Consider the following 25,114-nt stretch of genomic DNA (forward strand, 5'->3'; position numbering starts at 1 on the left):
GAAAGAAAAAAGAAATATGTTAAGTGGAAAAGCAATAGAATTGAAAAGACAATGAACAGCTGAATTCAAATATATCTTTTCAATTTAGTGCTTTATTTAAGGGTTTCAACTCAGAGCTTAAAGCCATTATACTTTCTTGAGCCATCCAGGAAATCATATCAGTTTCAAGAAGGTTGTCTCACTTGAGCCACTGATTTGCATGACCATTTAATGAAGAAGATAAAGGGCTGCATTAGCCTCACTGCTTTGTCCTTTGTGGGATTCCATCTCCATTCTCTCCAGTCATCCACACGCTTTTTTCCAAAGACCTATTGACTTCACAGAGGGTTATTACTCCAAATGCAATTTGGTTAGATGTACAAAAGAAAAATGCTTAAATATCAGAAACCACTATCTGAGCTAATTGCCCTTTGAGTACAAAATAATAAAGCTGAGAATCTGTGGCAAAATTAGGAATGCTTCCAACATGACAATTTTAGCTTTGGGTTAAGGTTAAATTACTTACACTTATCCAGAGATAAACTTCCTCCCCTTGTTTCACTATTTAAAATTATATAGCATATTGGATAATTATATAAAAATTCTGAACATATGTTTGATGTAATAATTTGGGGATTGGAAAGATATAAAAAGGACCAAATCTACATCCGAGAATTATGTCCTCTCACTATAGGCATCCTTAGCCCCATTTATATTTGTTAGTACTTCCCCCATTATGTTAGTATTCCCCCATTATCCATAAATAAATTTCATTATTTTTTACTGGTATGGCTTTCCGTATGGATAACTGCTCTTTAGGCCTGTGAGAATGGGGACCCTCATAGGGCAGTTGACCAGTTTTTACTCTAAGGTAAAAACTCGCTAATGTTCACAAGTTTATTATACTGTCCATGCTGAAATAATTTAAAGTAAATTTCACTTAATGTACAAATCCCTCAAGAAGTCAGTTAGAAAATATGAAGTCAAGGGGACTTCAGAAAACCCTATTTGTCCCATTAGCATCTCTCTTTTTAATTTCCTTCTTCCTTTTTAGCTTTTTCCAACCATCCTCCAACATTTCCATTTGTAATGAACAATCTTAAACATAACTCATTTCTCTGTAAATAAGTGGAATATTTCCCCTACTTTTCTTATGTTAGATTACTCTTAACTTATTGGAAATTTAGTGGATAAGCTATCAATAAAAGGAGAGTACTGACTAAATAGAACCACTAGGAAATGGCATGAGACCAGGAGACTGCTGTGCCTTTTGAGGCAGGACCAATAATCATGAAATCTGTACTGTTCAGAGTAAGTGGGGACCAGCAGGCGTGGTGGGTTCATTCTGGGACTGCATAGGAAGAGGGATGAAAATGACATCCATGGGAATTTACATTTTTTTAAACTACCATATTGGCAAAGAAAATTGATAGCATGAAGATGTGTAGAAACTCATAAAATATTGGCAAGCACGTAAATTGATAACCTCTATTGAGTGCCAGTACCTATTAGAATTATCATTGCATATACACTTTGATCCAGAAATCCTGTCTCTAGGAATTCATTGTGCACATCCATGTGTGTGCGAAGATATATGTAGGAAGATAGTCCTTGTAGCATTGCTTATAGTAACAACTGAAATAAACAGTAGAGGGAAACGGTAAAATAAATAAAATAAGGCACATACAATGCAATGCTGTATGTAACCATTTTTTTTTTTTTTTTTTTTTTGCTGTATGCGGGCCTCTCACTGCTGTGGCCTCTCCCGTTGCGGAGCACAGGCTCCAGACGCGCAGGTGTAACCATTTTTAAAAATGAAGCAGCTCTCTATGTACTGATGTGGAACAGTCCTTGCACCAGTTATCTATTGCCACCATAATGTCGTGTAACACAGCATCCAAAATTAGTGGCTTAACATAATAATTATATATTTAGCTCAGGAGTCTGTAGGTTGTTGATTTAGGCTGGGCAGTTCTTCTGGTTTTGGCTGGATGTTGGCCAAAGTAATCAAGGAGAATTTCCTCACATTCCACCACCAAGTGTGCCATCATACCTGCCTTGGTGCCCATCTATATTCTGCATTCCCTTGGGTCACAGTGGGTGTGCTGTCCTGGCTCCTGTCTGAGGCTCACCTCTCTATGAGGTTACCTATTCAGTAACTTTGACTCGGCAGTTGTCCCCTCTCTCTTGCATCATCTATTTACCCTCTGTGCTATATAATTAAAAACAAACAATCATGTTGCACTGCCTTGCATCTAAAAACAGAATACCTTCTATAGACCCATAGACTCATTTCCTTCTTCCTCTTTTCAGCAAAACTCCAGAGCTATCTATACACACTGTCTCCATTTCCTCATCTTCCATTCTCTCTTGAACGCCGTCTAGTCAAGCTGTTGTCCCCACCAATCCACAGCGACTGCTTTTGCCCACATCTCCAGTGATTTCCACGTTGTCACATTAAATGGTTCCTTCTTGGTCCTCACCTTACTGAGCCTATTGGCAGCATTTGGCGGGGTTGATCACTCCGCCTTTCCTGGAACTCTTCTCTTGGCTGCTGGGAAACTACTCTCCTTGTTTTCCGTCTACCACACTGGCCACACTTCTCATTTTCTTTGGCTGGATCCTCTTCATCTTCCTGACCCCCTCGTGTTGCAGTGCTCCAGGGCTCCGTCCTCAAAATCTTTTCTTTCTTTGTTCATTTCCTAGGCAATTTCATCCTGTCCCACAGTTTTAAATACCAACTATATGTTGATGGATCTCAAATTTATTCAGTCTTTTATGAGAGATATTCCTTTCCTTTTTTGCCACTGTGGGAAGAAATGCAGTAAATACCCTTATACATATAACCTTGCTTAATATTAATTTTACTTAGAATTAGATAGTTGGGTGAAAGGGTATATGTATTTTTAAATTTACGAGCTATTATTAAACTGCTTTTAAAAAGACAGCAACATTGCATTTCCACCAGAAATCTATGAAAGCATACTTTTTCTTGTACTTTTGCCAGTAATAGGCTTTATCATTTCATTTTTTGTCTGATAGGTGTGAGGTGAGGTGAGCTTTTAGTAACTGGGTGGCACCAGTGTACCTAGTGTAACTGACTGATAGAGAAGTGGAGTGAAGGATGGTATGAGGGTTATTACTGAAATAACAAACTTCTTGTATTGTGCACTGTAAGGGAGGAGGAGATGAGATGATAGGGTTTTCTGCAAAGGTCTTAGTAGCACAGCTGAGCAATCTTCCTAATATAAGGAAGATAATGGCTCAGAGGCTTTTATATAATGAAAGTATATAATATAATAATAATATATATTATTATTATAATGTCTGCTTTCAGCAATTGCATTGGTTAATATCAGGTTCAGTTGAAAGTAGCAGAGACTCGTAATAACCCTGGAAAAAAATCTCTCATGCAGTAGTCTGGACATAACAGTTCAAGTAGTAGTCTAGAAGGCTGGTAAGGCCCCATCAGTGTCAATTTTTTCTGTTTCTCCAACACGTGTGGCGTCAATTCCCCAGGTCACCTCATAATTAAAAATGGGCTGCTGGAGCTCCAGCAACTACATTCCCATGAAGCAGTGGAAAGAAGGAAAGAAGAAAGGCACATTTCCTCCCTTGAAGGACATTTCTGGAAATTGTGCGCACTAATTCTGCTTATGACCCATTGGCAAGACCAGGAAATGTCTTATTCTGAATACCCAGATAGAAATCAGAGGGTTTTTTTTTTCAGGATGAGGGAGAAAAGAAGAATGAATAGTGGGAAAAATTAGAAGTTCCTGCCAGAGCTATCACTGGGCCCCAAGTAGAAATTATCTATTAACTACAATGATACCCAGGTTTGGATTATCACACAGAGCCCTAGATAGGAACTGATTATCTTGGAAAAAATCGGCATGATTGCGTTAATTTCTGCTAAACATCCTAAACTAGTGGTTCTTAATGGAGAGTGATTTTGTCCCCATTACCAAAGAGACATTTGGTAATTTGAGACATTTTGACTTGTCCCAGTTGGTGAGGGGAAACGGGGGTGGGGAGAGAGGGTACCGCATTAGGGGATAGAGGCTAAACATCCTGCAATACACAAGACAGCCTCCACAATGAAGAATTATCCAGTCCAAAATGTCAGTTGTGCTGAGGTTGATAAATGCTGCCCTAAACGATTCCTAACAGTTTTGGTCAAATTTCAGGATCTAAGCAAAGAACAGTGTGCATTGCCAATTTTTAGCGATTAAAATAATTAAATTCCATATTTCTTTGGCTTCATTTATGCCGTGCAATCCTCGTTTGATCCATTAGGCCAGAAATTAAGGAACTATTTTCTAGAAACACACTGACCTCTTTTTATGTGGAACTTTTTATGTTGCTCTGTAACAACATGACTCTCTTTATAACATTAGTACTCTATGTCCATTTCAGAATCTTTCTTAACCCTGTAGACATCTACCGTCCTACGCTGCCCTGAAATGGGTAAAGGATTCCTGCTTCTCGCTTCTTCCTTCTCACTGCACTTACCACATGGTGCAGGGATCATATGTTGAAGTGTCTGAATCCCGCACTACATGGCAAGCTCCTCCAAATCAAAGACAATATGCCATTTATCTTTGTATTTCTAGTGCCCAGTGCAGAATATGCAACTTAGCAGGTGCAAAAAAAAAAAAAAAACCAGGAGCTGAACTGAGCTCCTGTTTATTCTTGGACTGTTCTTCATGCCAGGCCTCATTGGATATGCTCTGGTTTGGCTCCGACAGCCAAGATCGCATCGCTACTTATGCTAAGCAAAATGTTCCCCACTCTGATACTTTTATCTCAGATCCAGAGTATGGGAAAACTCAGAGACTAGAGGCTGAGGTGTAAATAATTTGGTTCTCCTGTGCCTTCTCTGGGTACACTCCCTCCCTATGGTTGTATTTTTGCCCCATCGTAGCCGGCTTTCAAACACAAGTAGGTCCTAGAAACTCATCGAGATGATTTCTATTGTATCCAACAGGAATTGAGTGCGTTCTGTTTTGAAAAGTTCTTGAGAGAAAAATGATCTAAGCTGGCATAAGGTTGGCAGGTCAGGTGCAAGGAGGCTGAGGAATAAAGATGGAGGGAGCCATTGAGATGGAAGGGTTGGCAGGCATAGGAGCAGGGTGAGGGGAATTTGCAGCAACTTGGTGTATGGTTTGTTTTTTTTTTTGTTTTTTTTTTGCGGTACGCGGACCTCTCACTGTTGTGGCCTCCCCCGTTGCAGAGCACAGGCTCCGGACGCGCAGGCCCAGCGGCCATGGCTCACGGGCCCAGCCGCTCTGCGGCATGTAGGATCTTCCCGGACCGGGGCACGAACCCATGTCCCCTGCATCGGCAGGCGGACTCTCAACCACTGCGCCACCAGGGAAGCCCTGGTGTATGGTATTAATGCTAAATTTTGGTTGGTGGGAAAGATTAGCTGTCAGGGGAATCTACTGTTCACACATCTTTTGCCAGTTTCCTACTGAAGGGTTCTCCTGCCTGCAGGTTAATTAAGGTGATTTCTCTTTCTCTTTTCTGCATTGTATCCACAGAATACAGCACATTCCATTTTGAGATTTTCTTCAGAACAACTTATACAACCTAACACCTATTAGGTAGAGAAGAAGGATCTTCTCATGGCACTTTGAATAGAGTCCACTCTTTCGACCACTCATCCATCTCTGTGGTTCTTTGGGGGATGTTGAGTTTCGGCTCTATTTAATAAGATGAATAGCCAGTGAATTTTTTCCTCTATAGAATTCGATAATACAGTTATCTTCTGCTGCAGTAGCCTCTGATGAGGCTCATTGAATGGCCATGCATGCAGGCTTAACTGACTAAGATCATTTATTCATTCATTCACTCTTGCATTCATGTATGCAATCATACATTTAATTAATGTTTATTGAGCTCCTACTAGGAGTTAGGTGCTCATAAGAATTGTAAGACATTTAAAGCATGGCCCGGCCCTGATATAATCCAGGTGAGAAGATAAAGCATAAAAGATGACAGCATCATAAGACCAGCTGTGACTAAGAGCTAAGGGAGATGGTGCAGAGTCAGAGTGTTGGTGACTTCAGAAGAGCAAGCGGTTCTTTCACATGGACCCCAGGAGGGAGAAGAAACTTCATGAGAAGCTGCAAACTGAGCTGAAACTTGCAGGATGGGTGGGATTTGAACATGCCTTAGGGCTTTACACATGTGGTTCTTTCTTCATGAAATGCTCTATTGCCTGCTGAATCCTTTTAATTTTTTTAACATCTCAGATTAAAAATCACTCCTTCAGGGACGCCTTCCCTGACTCACCTGATGAGGGAACGTGCTACTGTTACACGTCATCATAATGCCTTATGCTTCTGCACAGCACTGGAGTTCAAACTCCCGAAGTAGAGACTGTGTTTGTCATGTTCATCTCTGGATTCCCAGGACCTATTAAAACTTCTGGAATGGAGCAGGTGCAGTACCAGTATTTATCCAATTAATAAATAAATGAATAAATAGGCAGGGAGAAAGGATGGGTTTTCACCAGGTTAAGAACAGTGTAGGAAAGGTGTGGAGATGAGAGGGTGTGTGGCATGCTGTGAGATTCCAGAGTGGAGCTGATAGGATGCCCGCAAGGTGGAGCAGTGGGCAAGGAGGTTGAAATGGTAGGTGGACTCTCTACTATGAGGCAAGGTGTTTAGTCTTTTCCTATCGGCCCTGGATAGCCATTGAAAGCTTCGGACCATGGGAAAGACATTGAAATTGGCATTTTACAGATGAACCTGTTTGCAAGGCAGAAATAAGACACAGACGTAGAGATAAAACATATGGACACCAAGGGGGTAAGGGGGTGTGGGATAAATTGGGAGACTGGGATTGACATATATACACCAATATGTATAAAACAGATAACTAATGAGAACCTGCTGTATAGCACAGAGAATTCCACTTCGCTGTACAGTAGAAACTAACACAACATTGTAAAACAACTATACCCGAATAAAAAATAATAATAATAAAAAATGCTGGGGGAGGGGAGTCAAAGGGACAAAGAACCCAAGGGGGGGGGGAAAGAAAAGTTAATATGTTCTTATTGGGCAGGTGAATTCAATAAGGAAGAGGGTTTGTGGAGTTCGGGGCCCTTCATAATTAACAGAAGTGGGTCTGCCTCCCAAGACGTAAGTGCTAGTTTATTGAAGAGTGACGAAGTTTCCAAACTAGAGATAATGACAAAGGTCTACTCCTACCTCATCGATACACGGTGGTAACAATCTATGGAGAGTAGAAGCTTCCCCCTCTCCTATCAGGTGGTATAACCCACGTGTAGGTTGATTCTGGGAGGATGTTAAATGTACTGATCAGACAGCTCTCTCATTTGGGACATTGCACAATGAAGCTTATATCAGATTTTGAAGAATACAATGTAGTTCCTTTTGTGGGTTCTACTGAACTGGAACGTCTTTGAGAACGTCCCAGATTGCAATGCTCCCCTTCCCCATCTCCCTCCTACCTCTCCCTGCCTTCATTCCCTTTCACTTCAGCTTTCTCAGTTCTGGCTCACATGTGGGAAGTTGATTTATTTCTAGAACCTCCCAAGCATTCACTCATAAAAGAAGGTCCTAGAGGCAGAATGGAGCCAAGTGACCCTGTTCACTGTGATCATGAGTCAAACACCACCCTGCCTGCTCTTCTTCCTTCCCTGGGGGGGGCCCTTAACTGGACAGTATATGCCTTGAGGACAAGGTCCAAGTGTAATTCATCCTTGCATCTCCATCTCCTAGTCTGTGATTTGTGCAGAATAGCTCCTCGGTATATTTGTTAACTGACTCAAGAATGGTTCAGATGTTTGGATGCAGTGTGCCAGCTCTTACCTAGGAATAAACGAAAGCTTCTTAGGGACCCTGTAGAATGAGGAGTTTTTTGGAAGCAGAGTGGAATCGGCCCCACTGATCCTGGTGCGAAGGGAGAACATTTTCAGTGACCTGAGAATTGCCCCCCGGCTTGTGAATAGTGGGAGAGTCTCTTTACTTAACAATCTCACCTTTCCCTCTTGTGCCCTTGACAGGCAATAATAAAGGTTTCTGGGGTCTGGTTTCACCTTAGGCAGATTTGGCTACGGGTACTTTTAGTCATCTGACAGACTTAGTACTGCCAGTAGGGTCAGTTTTCTTACTTGGGAGGTGGCTAGGCAAATGTTAGTGATTCCAGGTCAGAGCTGCAGTAGGGCTGAGAGAAATGACAGTGTCCCATTCTGTGACCTGAAAGTAATCTTGTAGATCTATCAAGATGTCTGAAAATGACTCTTCTCTGCTCCATGTGGAATTGCTCCCACTATCTGTATTATTCACATACATAATAAACACATGAGTGATGTGTCTGTTGATTTCACCACCCTGCCTTGTAAATACAATTCTGCCCATTGAAAGAGTTGGAAGAGCAGTAGAAAGCACCTGAGAATCAGGTTCTAACTTGCCAATAATTTAATTGGCTTCACTCTTCTCATCTGTAAAATGAGGAGCTGGACTAGAGCAGCTCTTAAGAGCACTTCTAGCACTCAAATTCCATGACTCATCAGTCTGCCAGAGAAGACATCATCACCTGCCAGATATGGACTCAGCACCTACCTGTTACAGAAGCTCCCCCCGCTACCCCTCCACACCCGCCTGGTTTCAGCCTCCTACTTTCCGAGCCTCGTCCAAGGCATTCTCACCTACTATTGCCAGCCCATTCCTGAAAAACTGACTTTCTCTTCTTTTATCAGCCCTTTCCTCTCTGCTTCCTCTTACTGTATTTAAATCATATGGGTGGCCAATATTTTTTTTCTGTCTGACTTCCATTAGGAGTACATATTCACTCATTTCATTTCAGTCATTCCTCAAACATATATTAAGCACCAAATATTTCCTGGGTCTTGGGCTAGGTTGTGAGTTTATAAAGACGGGAAAAATGTGATTCTCTTGCACAGTGCACTTACAGCCTAATGCGGGTGGATTCTGCAGTGTGACTTTCATGGGCCCTAGGCACTCTCGCCTTCCTGGTCCCCTTTCTCCATTGAAAAAGATTAAAAGTGGTATTTTATAACTGTGTTAGTATGCAGATGAAATTTTAAAAATATTCTATATTTATACATTTTCTTCAACCTCAAAGTTCTTTGGGGAGGGCTACTATGTCTAATGCATATGTTGGCCGTGGAGAAGATAGACAAGTAAATGATTACAGTGCAGTACGGTAATTACACACACGCCCTATGAACAAAATTTCTACTCCTAGACCTATACCCAAGAAAAATTCCATTTTGTCTTCTTTGGAGAGAGAGGGACAGACTGGAAACAACCCAAGGAAGCTAGAAATGGTAGATTAGGGCTCCCAGAAATCCCTCTTTACTGGGCTGGGCTCCTATGACCTTGAAAGTCCTCCCTTTGATGGTTGCAGCCTATCTATTCTATATGGCATGGGTTGTTCATTCACTCATTGAACATCCTCTATGTTCCAGGCACTGTCCTAGGTGCTTGGGGGTACATCAGTAAGTAGAACGCATAGAAATCAATCCTGTGGAAGACAATCAGATGAGATGCTTCCAAAGACCGAGGTTCTGCCAGTCTCCATTCCAAATCTTCACTGCATCAAAGTGCTCACTATGGTCTATAGACACCATTCCTTCTGGGTTCAAGCCATTGTGTTGAGTGTATGATCAGATTTAAGGAGTAAATAGTCAATGGAACATCAACTTTTACAGGACAGAGAGTTACTCTTAAACAAAGAAAGACACTTAAATAAGTCTAAATATCTCTTGCTTATAGTACCATTCTTATGAACAACAAGCAGACTTTTAAAAACAGAATCCTCCCACTGAGGTTTTAGCTTGAACTGCAGTGTGGATGGTCTGGGGCTTATACTGTGAAATAATAAAGTCTGTTTAATATACTCTTCACTGTGAGTTCATTTCCATGACTTTCTATTTCTCTTTGGGGTTTTTTTTGGTCATTATACATGCTTTTATTAATATTTTTTCATTCCTCTAAAATAGAGAAGAGTCAATATCAAGGTCAATTAAAAAAAATCACCACAGCCTTGCCATGAAGTTGGGTTATTTCAAGTCCCATCTATCCTCATATTCAAGCAATGTTCTAGATACAGTGTGAGTTATTGTTCTCTTTACCAATAATCCCTTTTTTTCTGGTGATTTTTTTTCCTGAAAATAAAATTTATTTAAATTAAAGTTTAAGAAAGATTTTATAATTTAGGGCACTAATTTCTCATCTGTTTTGCAAACCGTTAAATATAAAATAACTCAGAAATCATTTTAGAATGCACTCTATCACGTAGATTAAACTTTTCAAAGAACACACAAAAAATCATTTACTAAAAGGATGTTTTGGGCTACTTGTATCTCTCTTCTCACTTTCCACTCCCCTAAATGTACTGCAGTCTGACTCGTGTTAAAACAACAAGGATCTCCACAAATCCAAATTCATTTGAATTGAACCTTTCCACACCATGGGACTTCTCATTTCTTTATTGGAGATCTCTACTCCCCGGGTTCTCGCAACAGCATAGTCTCAGTTTTCTTACTGGCTTGAACATCCTTACAGTCCTTTTCTGGCACTTCTTTTGCCAAGTGTTCAACTGTTTCTCAGGGAAAACATTCTCCTTCTCTCCTCTCTTTCCTTTCGTTGTCTCTCTTCTCTTTCCTTTATCCTTTCTCTTTCCCTCCTCTTCTCTCATGCAAGTGACTTCATTAACTATAAAAGCTTAGCTTTCACTTAGACCAGACACTGCAACTATAAACATCATCAGGGTCTCACAAGTAACACTATACATGAGGGAGGCAGATGGAGGTAAGTGTATATGCCTCCTTGATGAGGAGTGGAGTCGAGGAGGGTGCAGACCTCTTCAAAAGGGGCAGCCTTTACTTCCTAAGTGGGAGATTTGTCATGTGATAATTTGGTCCAGGGTTCCCTGAATTTGTAGTATTTTGAGAATAGTTGAAATTAGTCTCCAAAGGTTGAAATGTTAGTTCAAAAACATATTTTCACAATATGCATGTCAAATACAGCACTTGTATAGACCAGATTTGGTTTCGGTGTGGCTAATATTTGATGTTTAATCTCAACCTCCATTTTTAGAACTCTAGACCTTATATTATATCATTCCTCTGGAAAGCTCTGCTTATCTGTATGGCGTCCTCTTGAAACTCACTCAGTATGTTTCCAAGCTATAATCGCCACATTCATTGACAAACTTTCATCTCTTTGTTTGCGATTTTCAATAGTATCATTACCATTGAGACCAGCTACCCAAGATAGAAACCTTGAAACCATCTTTGTTTCATTCTTCATTTGCCAATGTTCCCAGACGCTAGATCCCGCATTTCTCGAATCTGTTCTCTTTTCTGTAGTATCACTGTCCGTATTTACATATATATATATATATATATATATATATATATATATATATATATATATATATATATACTCCATTGCCTCATGAGAATTTTCAAATCTGCTTTTCAAACTTCCTGGAGGGAGTGTTTTCTTAGCTTATCCCTGGGAGTTTTAGAACCCCAAACTCACCATGGCTGAACTTACTGTAGTATCTACTTTACTCGTTTTTAAGTGTATCAAAATATCCCTTTCATGTTATTACAAACAAAAGAGTAGAATGCAAAATTCTCATTATTTTTCACAGTAAGGTTTAAGACTTTAAAATGTTTTTGCTTGAAGTAGAAACTGCTGCAGATGTTGCCAACAGACCTATGGGGTGTACAAGCTCACTGTCTTCCCTCTGTGTTATTTTAATTTTTTTAAACATCTTTATTAGAGTATAATTGCTTTACATTGTTGTGTTAGTTTCTGCTGTATAACAAAGTGAATCAGCTATACGTATACATATATCACCATATCCCCTCCCTCTTGCGTCTCCCTCCCACCCTCCCTATCCCACCCAATTAGGTGCTCAAAAAGCACCGAACTGATCTCCCTGTGCTATGCGCTGCTTCCCACTAGCTATCTATTTTACGTTTGGTAGTGTGTATATGTCAATGCCACTCTCTCACTTTGTCCCAGCTTACCCATCCCCCTCCCTGTGTCCTCCAGTCCATTCTCTATGTCTGCATCTTATTCCTGTCCTGCTCCTAGGTTCTTCAGAACCTTTTTTTTTTTTTTTTTTTAGATTCCATATATATGTGTTAGCATACGGTATTTGTTTTTCTCTTTCTGACTTACTTCACTCTGTATAACAGACTCTAGGTCCATCCACCTCATTACAAATAACTCAATTTCATTTCTTTCTATGGATGAGTAATGTTCCATTGTATACATGTGCCACATCTTTTTTTTTTTTTTTTTTTTAAAGGAGTTTATTAATTAATTAATTTATTTTTTGGCTGTGTTGGGTCTTCGTTTTTGTGCGAGGGCTTTCTCTAGTTGAGGCAAGTGGGGGCCACTCTCTTGTTGCTGAGCACAGGCTCCAGATGCGCAGGCTCAGTAGTTGTGGCTCACGGGCCTAGTGGCTCCGTGGCACGTGGGATCCTCCCAGACCAGGGCTCGAACCCGTGTCCCCTGCATTAGCAGGCAGATTCTCAACCACTGCGCCATCAGGGAAGCCCCCACATCTTCTTTATCCATTCATCTGTCGATGGACATTTAGGTTGCTTCCATGTCCTGGCTATTGCAAATAAGGCTGCCATGAAAATTGTGGTGCATGACTTTTTTTTTTTAAACATCTTTATTGGAGTATAATTGCTTTCCAATGGTGTGTCAATTTCTGCTGTATAACAAAGTGAATCAGCTATACATATACATATATCCCCATATCTCCTCCCTCTTGTATCTCCCTCCCACCCTCCCTATCCCACCCCTCTAGGTGGTCACAAAGCACCGAGCTGATCTCCTTGTGCTATGCAGCTGCTTCCCACTAGCTATCTATTTTACATTTGGTAGTGTATATATGTCCATGCCACTCACTCACTTCATCCCAGCTTACCCTTCTCCCTCCCCGTGTCCTCAAGTCCATTCTCTATGTTTGTGTCTTTACTCCTAGGTTCTTCAGAACCAGTTTTTTGTTTTTTAGATTCCATATACATGTGTTAGCATATGGCATTTGTTTTTCTCTTTCTGACATACTTCACTCTCTATGACAGTCTCTAGGTCCATCCACCTCACTACAAATAACTCAATTTCGTTTCTTTTTATGGCTTAGTAATATTCCATTGTATGTATGTGCCATATCTTCTTTATCCATTCATCTGTCCATGGATACTTAGTTTGCTTCCTAGTCCTGGCTATTGTAAATAGAGCTGCAATGAACATTGTGGTACAAGACTCTTTTTGAATTATGGTTTTCTCAGGGTATATGCCCAGTAGTGGGATTCCTGGGTCATATGGTGGTTCTATTTTTAGTTTTTTATGGAACTTCCATATTGTTCTCCATAGTGGCTGTATCAATTTACATTCCCACCAACAGTGCAAGAGGCTTCCCTTTTCTCCACACTCTCTCCAGCATTTATTGTTGCAGATTTTTTGATGATGGCCATTCTGACTGGTGTGAGGTGATGCCTCATTGTAGTTTTGATTTGCATTTCTCTAATGATTACTGATGTTGAGTATCCTTTCATGTGTTTGTTGGCAATCTGTATATCTTCTTCGGAGAAATGTCTGTTTAGGTCTTCTGTCCATTTTTGGATTGGGTTTTTTTTTTGTTTGTTTGTTTTGATAATGAGCTGCATGAGCTGCTTGTATATTTTGGAGATTAATCCTTTGTCCATTGCTTCGTTTGCTAATATTTTCTCCCATTCTGAGGGCTGTCTTTTCATCTTGTTTATGGTTTCCTTTGCTGTGCAAAAGCTTATAAGTTTTATTAGGTCCCACTTGTTTATTTTTGTTTTTATTACCATTTCTCTAGGAGGTGGGTCAAAAAGGATGTTGCTGTGATTTATGTCATAGAATGTTCTGCCTATGTTTTCCTCTAAGAGTTTTATAGTGTCTGGCCTTACATTTAGGTCTTTACTCCATTTTGAGTTTATTTTTGTGTATGGTGTTAGGAAGTGTTCTAATTTCATTCTTTTACATGTAGCTGTCCGTTTTCCCCAGCAACACTTATTTAAGAGGCTGTCTTTTCTCCATTGTATATTTTTGTCTCCTTTATCAAAGATAAGGTGACCATATGTGCGTGGGTTTATCTCTGGGCTTTCTAGCCTGTTGCATTAATCTATATTTCTATTTTTGTTCCAGTACCATACTGGCTTGATTACTGAAGCTCTGTAGTCTGAAGTCAGGGAGCCTGATTCCTCCAGCTCTGTTTTTCTTCCAAGATTGCTTTGGCTATTCGGGGTCTTTTGTGTTTCCATACAAATTGTGAAATTTTTTGTTCTAGTTCTGTGAAAAATGCCAGTAGTAGTTTGATAGGGATTGCACTGAATCTGTAGATGGCTTTGGGTAGTATAGTCATTTTCACAATGTTGATTCTTCCAATCCAAGAACATGGTATATCTATCCATCTATTTATGTCATCTTTTATTTCTTTCATCAGTGTCTTATAGTTTTTTGCATATAGGTCTTTGGTCTCTTAGGTAGGTTTATTCCTAGGTATTTTATTCTTTTTGTTGCAGTGGTAAATGGGAGTGTTTCCTTAATTTCTCTTTCAGATTTTTCATCGTTAGTGTATAGGAATGCAAGAGATTTCTGTGCATTAATTTTGTATCCTGCTACTTTACCAAATTCATTGATTAGCTCTAGTAGTTTTCTGGTAGAATCTTTTGGATTCTCTATGTATAGTATCATGTCATCTGCAAACAGTGACAGTTGTACTTCTTTTCCAATTTGGATTCCTTTTATTTCTTTTTCATCTCTGATTGCTGTGGCTAAAACTTCCAAAACTATGTTGAATAATAGTGGTGACTGTGGCAATCTTATCTGGTTCCTGATATTAGTGGAAATGGTTTCCATTTTTCACCATTGAGAACGATGTTGGCTATGGGTTTGTCATATATGGCCTTTATTATGTTGAGGTAAGTTCCCTCTATGACTACATTCTGGAGGGTTTTTATCAAAAATTGGTGTTGAATTTTGTCAAAAGTTTTTCTACATCTACTGAGATGATCATATGGTTTTCCTCCTTCAATTTGTTAATATGGTTTATCACATTGATTGATGTGCATATATGAAGATCGTTGCATTCCTGGGATAAACCCCACTTGATCATGGTGTATGATCCTTTTAATGTGCTGTTGGATTCCGTTTGCTAGTATTTTGTTGAGAATTTTTGCATCTATGTTCATCAGTGATATTGGCCTGTAGTTTTCTTTTTTGTGTGATATCTTTGTCTGGTTTTGATATCTAGGTGATGGTGGCCTCATTGGCCACATGAGTTTGGGAGTGTTCCTCCCTCTGCTATATTTTGGAAGAACTTGAGAAGGATACGTGTTGGCTCTTCTCTAAATGTTTGATAGAATTCACCTGTGAAGCCATCTGGTCCTGGGCTTTTGTTTGTTGGAAGATTTTTAATCACAGTTTCAATTTCAGTGCTTGTGATTGGTCTGTTTATATTTTCTATTTCTTCCTGGTTCAGTCTCAGAAGGTTGTGCTTTTCTAAGAATTTGTCCATTTCTTCCAGGTTGTCCATTTTATTGGCATAGAGTTGCTTGTAGTAATCTCTCATGATCCTTTGTATTTCTGCAGTGTCAGCTGTTACTTCTCCTTTTTCATTTCTAATTCTATTGATTTGAGTCTTTCCCTTTTTTTCTTGATGAGTCTGGCTAATGGTTTATCAATTTTGTTTATCTTCAAAGAACCAGCTTTTAGTTTTATTGATCTTTGCTATCATTTCCTTCATTTCTTTTTCAATTATTCCTGATCTGATCTTAATGATTTCTTTCCTTCTGCTAACTTTGGGGTTTTTCTGTTTTTCTTTCTCTAATTGCTTTTGGTGTAAGGTTAGGTTGTTTATTTGAGATGCTTCTTGTTTCTTGAGGTAGGACTGTATTGTTATAAACTTCCCTCTTAGAACTGCTTTTGCTGCATCCCATAGGTTTTGGGTCATTGTGTTTTCATTGTCATTTTTTTCCAGGCATATTTTGATTTGCTCTTTGATTCATCAGTGATCTCTTGGTTATTTAGTAGCATATTGTTTAGCCTCTATGTGTTTGTATTTTTTACAGTTTCTTTCCTGTAATTGATATCTAGTTACATAGCGTTGTGGTCAGAAAAGATACTTGATTTCAATTTTCTTAAATTTACCAGGGGTTGATTTGTGACACAAGATATGATCTATCCTGGAGAATGTTCCATGAGCACTTGAGAAAAATGTGTATTCTGTTGTTTTTGGATGGAATGTCCTATAAATATCAATTAAGTCTATCTTGTTCAATGTGCCATTTAAAGCTTGTGTTTCCCTATTTATTTTCATTTTGGTTGATCTGTCTATTGGTGAAAGTGGGGTGTTAAAGTCCCCCAATATTACTGTGTTACTGTCGATTTCCCCTTTTATGGCTGTTAGCATTTGCCTTATGTATTGAGGTGCTCCTATGTTGGGTGCATCAATATTTACAATTGTTATATCTTCTTCTTGGATTGATCCCTTGATCATTATGTAGTATCCTTTTTGTCTCTTCTAATAGTCTTTATTTTAAAGGCAATTTTCTCTGAAATGAGAATTGCTACTCCAGCTTTCTTTTGATTTCCATTTGCATGTAGTATCTTTTTCCGTCCCCTCCCTTTCAGTCAGTATGTGTCCCTAGGTCTGATGTGGGTCTCTTGTAGACAGCATATATATGGGTCTTGTTTTTGTATCCATACAGCCAGTCTGTGTCTTTTGGTTTGAGCATTTAATCCATTTCCATTTAAGATAATTATAGATATGTATGTTCCCATTACCATTTTCTTAGTTGTTTGGGGTTTGTTATTGTAGGTCTCTTCCTTCTCTTGTGTTTCCTACCTAGAGAAGTTCCTTTAGCATTTGTTGTAAAGCTGGTTTGATGGTGCTGAATTCTCTTAACTTTTGCTCATCTGTAAAGGTTTTAATTTCTCCGTCGAATCTGAATGAGATCCTTGCTGGGTACGGCAATCTTGGCTGTAGGTTTTTCCCTTTCATCACTTTGAATATATCCTGCCACTCCCTTCTGGCTTGCGGAGTTTCTGCTGAAAGGGCAGCTGTTAACCTTATGGGTATTCCACTCAGGCTTCTTGGTGGCTGCAGCAGCCCTAGCGTCTCATGCCCGTCTCTGGGGTCCATGCTGATAGCCGCGGCTGGTGCCTGTCTCTGGAGCTGGTTTAGGCGGTGCTCTGAATCCCCTCTCCTCATGCACCCCGAAACAATGGTCTCTTGCCTCTTGGGCAGGTCCAGACTTTTTCCCGGACTCCCTTCCAGCTAACTGTGACGCACTAGCCCCCGTCAGGCTGTGTTCACGCAGCCAACCCCAGTCCTCTCCCTGGGATCCGACCTCAGAAGCCCGAACCTCAGCTCCCAGACCCCGCCGCCCCAGCGGGTGAGCAGACAAGCCTCTCGGGCTGGTGAGTGCCGGTCGGCACCAATTCTCTGTGCAGGAATCTCTCCGCTTTGCCCTCCGCACCCCTGTTGCTGTGCTCTCCTCCGAGGCTCCAAAGCTTCCCCCCCGCCCACCCCAGTCTCCGCCAGTGAAGGGGCTTCTAGTGTGTGGAAACCTTTCCTCCTTCACGGCTCCCTCCCACTGGTGCAGGTCCCGTCCCTATTGTTTTGTCTCCGTTTTTTCTTTTTTCTTTTGCCCTACCCAGGTACGTGGGGGAGTTTCTTGCCTTTGGGGAAGTCTGGGGTCTTCTGCCAGCATTCAGTGGGTGTTCTGTAGGAGTTGTTCCACGTGTAGGTGTATTTTTGATGGGGAGGAAGGTGATCTCCATGTCTTACTCCTCTACCATTTTGAAGGTCCTCTCTCTTTGATTTATTATTCTACAGGGTGCTTAATTATAGAATGACAATGAAAAGAAATACATGCAGACTTACATGCCCACGGTTTGAAGGAATCATTTATGACATTTAGTAGTGAGCCTAAACATGTGAGATATGCTTCCATTCGGGCCTTGCTTTGTTTGGGGTTAGTGTTAGCTGGAATCCTGGGGGAAGTTTGGCAAAGAGAATAGTATTGAATTAAAACTTCCCTGGGTCTTCTTAGTCCATTGAACTTAGGAGCAGAAAAGAATGAAAAATTAGTCAGTATATAGAGAGAAAAGGCAGCCTGGGCTGTTTATCATTTAGTTGCTGAGATTCCTCCAGATGTGGGCTCCCACGGGGCCCAGACGCACCCCACAGGTCATAGGAGCCCTCTAAGTTCAGGGATCAGGCCAAGCAGCCTTCTCTAGGCAAGTCAGAGGAGCAAAGGCAACAGGGAACAGTTAGCTGCATATGCCATTGGGTAGTTGGTATGAAGAGTTTTTATGAAGGTTTTAAAGGAACTGATCAAAGAAAAAAAAAGATGATTACCACACTTTTCACACACTCGCTCTCTGAAGAGATACCATGAAAGAGACAAGGAGCCTCGTTTGCAGTAATTAGAGACACAGTGTCGTCTATACATAAATATTTTAGATTTTGGCGCATGTAATGGGTTTGTCATGAATACTGAGATTGAAGGAATAAGAATGAATGGTGGCATTGAATCCTGACACCAAGGCGATCTCAAAAGACAGCATAATTGGTTCTGACAAGAAGTCTGATTCTGAAGCCTTTTGAAAACCACATGAAATGAAGAAGAAAAAAGCTAATTGAGTTATTTGTAGTGAGGTGGATGGACCTAGAGTCTGTCATACAGAGTGAAGTAAGTCAGAAAGAGGAAAACAAATACTGTATGCTAACACATATATATGGAATCTAAGAATAATAAGAAAAAAAAAGGTCATGAAGAACCTAGGGGTAAGACGGGAATAAAGACACAGACCTACTAGAGCATGGACTTGAGGATATGGGGAGGAGGAAGGGTAAGCTGGGACAAAGTGAGAGAGTGGCATGGACATATATACACTACTAAACGTAAAATAGATAGCTAGTGGAAGCAGCCACATAGCACAGGGAGATCAGCTCGGTGCTTTGTGACCACCTAGAGGGGTGGGATAGGGAGGGTGGGAGGGAGGGAGATGCAAGAGGGAAGAGATATGGGAACATATGTATATGTATAACTGATTCACTTTGTTATAAAGCAGAAACGAACACACCATTGTAAAGCAATTATACTCCAATAAAGATGTTAAAAAAAAAGCTTATGCAAAACATCAAGTTTTACAAACCATCACATGTGATTAAAGAAATTGCATGTTATGCGGCAAAATAAGATAAGTGCAAACGTGGACATAAAATCTAATCTAGGTGCCTGTTATACATCGTTTCATTAGAGGGAAAATGTCTAAGAAAGCGTCTGTTTCCCCCATGGCTTTCCCTGCAGAAAGGAAAATCTAAGAATTGTAACAAACGACCCTGTGCTTTTTCACTTATTCCTGATATACAACTAAACTTGATTCAAGACACTGAATCTTATCTTCAAAGCTCTGATTAAATTATACCTGGGCTCATTTTCTAGTGAAGAATGACAGTGGAACCACCAAAGTTTTAGAGATCGTAAACTTATTTGGTACAGCTTTTCAGGCCCTGAAAATTATGATTTTGAGTCAGATAGGAGAATGACTGTGCTTGTACATAATTGTGTCACAATAACCTCACCTTCTAGGTTTACAAACAAATGGATCATCATCATCATCATCATCACCATCATTATTTCTCTTAGAGCCATGATGGCAGTTGCAAACCAGTGTCCTTGACTTTGCTTCCACAGACTTTCTTGGCCCCAAACCCTATGGTTATCACCCTGGAGAGAACTTAGAGGTTATCACCTGTAGTTCAGTATCACTCAAGGAAAAATATCTTGTTCATTATCAGGTCCAGCAAATTCAGCAGTTCCATTGACCTTTACGGAAAGCTGTTTTAAATTGTGACAATCACACCTTGGCTGTCTGGATAAGAATCTATAACGTGTAAATAGAACATTTGAGTGCTGCACATATCACCTTATATTGTAATTTATATGTATTATCGATTCCAATATTAGGATCTGATAAACTCTATGAGTGTATTAAGCAGCATTATCTATTCATAAATTCTCCAGAATCTGTAGTCAATATTAGAAAACATGGGATAGATTTTACACTTCAGCTAACATTATAGTAAATTGAGGACATGCCTTTATATTTATGCATATTTATAAATACAGCAACAATCCATTCATTACCTATAATTCCAAGATATTAAAATTTCTGAAAACTGCAACTAACTTGGTGGCAAAACCTAAACTAACCTGACCTCATTTGGCAGCTCTATCCAGCCTGAGCTGACATAAGCCTATTTACTGTTCTTTAACTCATTTGATGTAAGTATTAACACTTCTATAGAAATATCAGTGTGTCTGATTACAGAGTACTATATCAGAGCATGTATTACAAGGAACACATACTGTAAAATGTGTCCCTAGATCCCTTCTAAAATTCAAAAAGTTCTGCATCCCATAATATATCTGGCTACAAAGTTTTCCTAAGGGATTATGGAAATCCCTGTGTATTAGGTATGAATCTCAGTTCCCAAGCTATGGTATGCAAAAAACACATTACTTTCTTTGTTTCCTTTAAAACAACTTAAAGTTGAATCTATGTCCCCTAAAGCACTTGATCATGACTGGCAGACCCTCTCTCCCTCCATGGGTAACTCCCAGGTGGAAAAGCCATACATGGTGCCCACAAAGCAGGAGAAGGTCTTATCTCTACTCCACCATGGCTGTCACTTAGCTACCCATGGGATAACCAACTCATCCTTATTTGCCCAGGACTTTCCTGGTTTTAGCACAGAAAGTCCCATGTCTCAGGAACTGTACCAGGCAACCTGGACCTTGCTCTCTTGAGGTACACCACGCAGCTTATGGGTCTATTACTTCCTTGGGACACAGTCAAGGAGTGGTTCCAAATCTCAGGTGCTCATGGAATCCTCAGATCTCTTCCCGCTTCCCATTCTCTCCCCCTTTCCTTGTCTTCAAAAGCATCCGCCTTCTCCCTGCCTTAACCAAGACACTTCCCGTATTTGAGCTTCTGTTTTTACAAGTGACAGGAAGAACACTCAATTCAAGTGGCCTCTGCCTTCTTCCCAGTGAAAATATCTGAGGCACAGAAGCCCCAGAAGCCTGCTCCAAATGAACATGAAAACACATGAACGAACTGCCCTGTTGCACATAGGTCTATTTTAGAGAAGGTCTTTTCTTTATCAATTGGACAGACCTGAAAGTCTTTGGAGAAAGTGTCTCTGTTCCCATCAATCCTTTGTTTGGACAGTGAGGCACTGACTGTACTAACATCTTACCCTCTTTAGTTGTTTTTTATGCCTTACAGTACCCTTTCACATACATTATCACATAGCAGGGTGGGTGCTATTATCCTTTCATGTAGATGGAGAAATAAAGACTTGGAGGAGCTTAAATGACATCAGCACCAGCACTCTTCAGATAGTATTTTCTGTCAACTCCAAGCAAATAGTTTTTAAAAGTCATAAAAGTCAAATGTTGCCATCCAAATTGCTGCTTTGGTTTCCTAAATTCAGAGGTTTTTTCCTTAAAAAATAAAAAGTTAAAGGATTCTCCAAGAATTGATATCCCCAAAGACATGTGGTTGGCAAATACAGAAAATAAAAATAAAAGTGTACCACTCTTCTACTCTTGCCAGAGGACAAGAAAGCCTTAAATACAACTAGCCACAAACACGTTCAACACACAGCTTATAGTGATGTCACCCAGATACAGTAAACTGCATCTGAGAGAAAGAATGGATTCTTTGATCTGGAAGGAAGTGTTTGGTGGTTGGATGCCAACCTGGCAACTGTCTTCACTTTTTCCTTCCTAACAAAATCCCAAGTTTGTTCAGGTACCTACCCTCCTCCATGAACCTCAGGAGAAACTGAGTTCCAGGAGTGGATCTAATTGGCCTAACGTCAATATCCCTCTTCTTGAGAACTGGCATGTATCCAATTTTGGTTAATAAGACATAAGGAAATATTTGCTGGAAGCTTCTGGAAAAGTTCTTTCGCACAGTTAAGAAAGACCCAGGGATCCAGTTTCTCTCTTCCACCTGATGAGAATAAAGAAAGAGTTTGCCCCAGACGCTACAGGCAGCCTTCCTAGAACTCTAAAGGAGCCTGCCTGTGATGATATTGATGGTAGAACAGAGTGATAGAAGTACCTGGGTCCTTGATAAAATCAATGAATCACTTGAGCAGCCAATGCTGAAGCCTGTCTTACCTCTGGACTTTTTTGTTTTCAATTCCCACTTATTTTTGGCTCTTGGGACAATGTCATCTTTTCAATATGAAAAAAAGCAGCAAGTTCAACACAACAGAAGTTTCAAGTGTAGAATAGGACAAAACCAAGGGTAGGGGGGAAAAGGCAATAGCAAAAGTAAGAGATAAGATGTTGCCAAAAGACAGATGGTATCCTGTCCCCTCTCTGAGGAATGACATTTAGGTGACAACACATACATTTCCATATAGGTACAGAAGGGCTGATATTAATTTTTTTCTGTAAGAAAAGATAGGCTTGGGGAGAGGCTTTCTGGAGGCTTAGAGACAAAGGCTGGTCTCTCTCTCACTCCTCTTGACCCCCTTTTCCGATCAGGGGAAAGGAAGGAATCGAACATTATGAAGGAGGTAAAGTGGAAGAGGGAAGGATCCCCCTTCACAGGGTGGGGGCCTGACCCTTGCAAAGGAAATAGCTCAGGACAGAGCTTGGAGGGAGACTAAAAATGGAGATAATACTGTTAACACGTCCCCTGAAGCTGAGAAAGGAGTGGGGAGATATCTGGAAACTAGGACTTCAGTGGTCTGGATGCCCCTCTCCAAAACCCCACCCCTTCCTTGTAGGGACTTCTACCTGCTGCTTGGTTACCCATCCCCTGGGCTACCACATGGGCCTAGGTTGGTGTTCATCTATCTGTGTTTTCAGCACCCGGTTCTAAATGGGATTTGATGAGACCCAGCTTCTTGGAGAGTTATCTCAAAAACAGAGAGGGAAATGTTAACTGGACAGATGGGAGGAGTGGACACTAGAAGGAAATACAGGGTTACCCAGAATGGCAGAAATCTAGGTTCCCCAGAGTGGGGGAAGAAACAACAAATATTTACTGAGTTGTTCAACAAACAACAAATATTTATTGAGTGCCTACTATGTGCCAGGCACTGTTCTAGAACCGCCCCCCCCCCAAAAAAAGAAAAAACAAGATAGAGGCAGAAAATGCAAATTCAGAGGGAGAGGAAAGGGGCGGTTAAGGAAGAAAGCTGAGGAGACTGAGAAGCCTGGGGTGATGGTGATGGGGAGTCGGCCTTAGGCCTCCTCACCCAAACCCTCCTCCTCTTCTGCAGTGGCATCCTGGTACTGCTGGTACTCGGAGACGAGGTCGTTCATGTTGCTCTCAGCCTCGGTGAACTCCATCTCATCCATGCCCTCAGCTGCGTACCAGTGGAGGAAGGCTTTCCGGTGGAACATGGCCGTGAACTTCTCTGAGATGTGCTTGAACAGCTCCCGGATGGCCATGCTGTTGCCAGTGAAGGTGACCACCATCCTGAGGCCACGGGGTGGGACGTCACAGAGAGCCATCTTGATGTTGTCGAGGATCCAGTCCACGAAGCAGCTGCTGTTCTTGTTCTGCACGTTGAGCCTCTGCTCATCCACCTCTTTCATGAACATCTGCCCACGGAAGACAGCAGCCATGGTGAGGTCCCTGTCATGGCAGGGATGACAGGCAGCCATCATGTTCTTGGCATCGAAGACCCTCCAGGTGAGCTCGGGCACAGTGAGGGCCAGACACTGCTGGCTTCCATGGCTGGTTAGAGGGGCAAAACCAGGCATGAAGAAGCGGAGACGTGGGAAGGGCATCATGTCGCCTGCCAGCTTGCAGAGGTCAGCACTGAGCTGGCCGGGGAGGCAGAGGCAGGTGGTGACACCACTCATGGTGCCTGAGACGAGGTGATTCAGGTCCCCGTAGGTTGGCGTGGTCAGCTTGAGGGTGCAGAAGCAGACGTTGTAGGGCCTCGTTGTCAATGCAGTAGGTCTCATCAGTGTGCCTCACCAACTGATGGACGGAGAGGGTGGCACTGTAGGGCTCAACCACAGTGTCGGACGCTTTGGGTGAGGGCACCACACTGAAGGTGTTCATGATGCAGTCGGGGTACTCTTCACAGATCTTGCTGATAAGCAAGGTACCCATTCCAGAGCCCATGCCCCCGCCCAGCGGGTGGGTCAGCTGGAAGCCCTGCCGGCAGTCACAGCTCTCGGCCTCCTTCCAAACCACGTCCAGGACTGAGTCAACCAGCTTGGCCCCCTCGTATACTGGCCCCTGGTCCAGTTGTTGCCTGTCTCAGAATGACCAAGAACAAACTTGTCTGGTCTGAAGATCTGACCAAAAGGACCTGAGCAAGCAGAGTCCATGGTCCTGGGTTCCAGATCACCAAGATAGCACGAGGAACATATTTGCTACCTGTGGCTTCATTGTAGTACACTGAGATGCTGTCCAGCTGCAAGTCGCTAGCCCCATGATAGGTGCTGGTGGGGTCGATGCCATGTTCATCACTGATCGCTTCCCAGAACTTGGCACTTATCTGATTGCCTCACTGACTGGCCTGGTTGTGCACGATTGCCTTCATTGTTAAAATTTATTCTAATCTTAATTTAAGATTAATTTATTCTCTAAATTTATTCTAATTTATTCTAATCTTTTTGCTCACCTTAAAGTGTGTATGGGGCAAGAAAATGATATGTAACTAGTTTTTCTCTGCTGTTGGTCACAGGCTGCAAGGATGGGACGGGCTCCAGAGGCTAGAGCAGCGAGTTTCGAATGTGGCAGCAGAAAGGTTCTGAGAGTTGGACTTTCTTTTATGTGAACTAATATTTGTCCTTATTATTCAAGCCAGTTGGAATTGAGTTTTCTGTTCCTTGCAGCCAACAGCACCCTAACTGATACAGAGACCTATTCCTTCTCCAGTCTGTCTTCCTTTTACTGATGAAGAAACATGGCCCAGAGAGAATGTCCCAAGGTTACACAACCAGGATTTATAAACCTGAGATTAGTTGTAAAGGAAATTGCACAAATGGCTTTCAACATGGGTTAAATAGCTGATT

General features: G+C 41.2%; 1 pseudogene across 1 annotated transcript; it reads right to left on the reverse strand.

The window, feature by feature from the left end:
* Positions 1-23,320: 23,320 nt before the first annotated feature.
* LOC307061056 (tubulin beta-5 chain-like) lies at positions 23,321-24,639 on the reverse strand (annotated as a pseudogene). Its single transcript has one exon. The product of its transcript is annotated as a tubulin beta-5 chain-like (transcript).
* Positions 24,640-25,114: the final 475 nt, after the last annotated feature.

The sequence above is a fragment of the Hyperoodon ampullatus genome (assembly GCF_949752795.1).
Source record: "Hyperoodon ampullatus genome assembly, chromosome: 11".
Lineage (NCBI taxonomy): Eukaryota > Metazoa > Chordata > Mammalia > Artiodactyla > Ziphiidae > Hyperoodon > Hyperoodon ampullatus.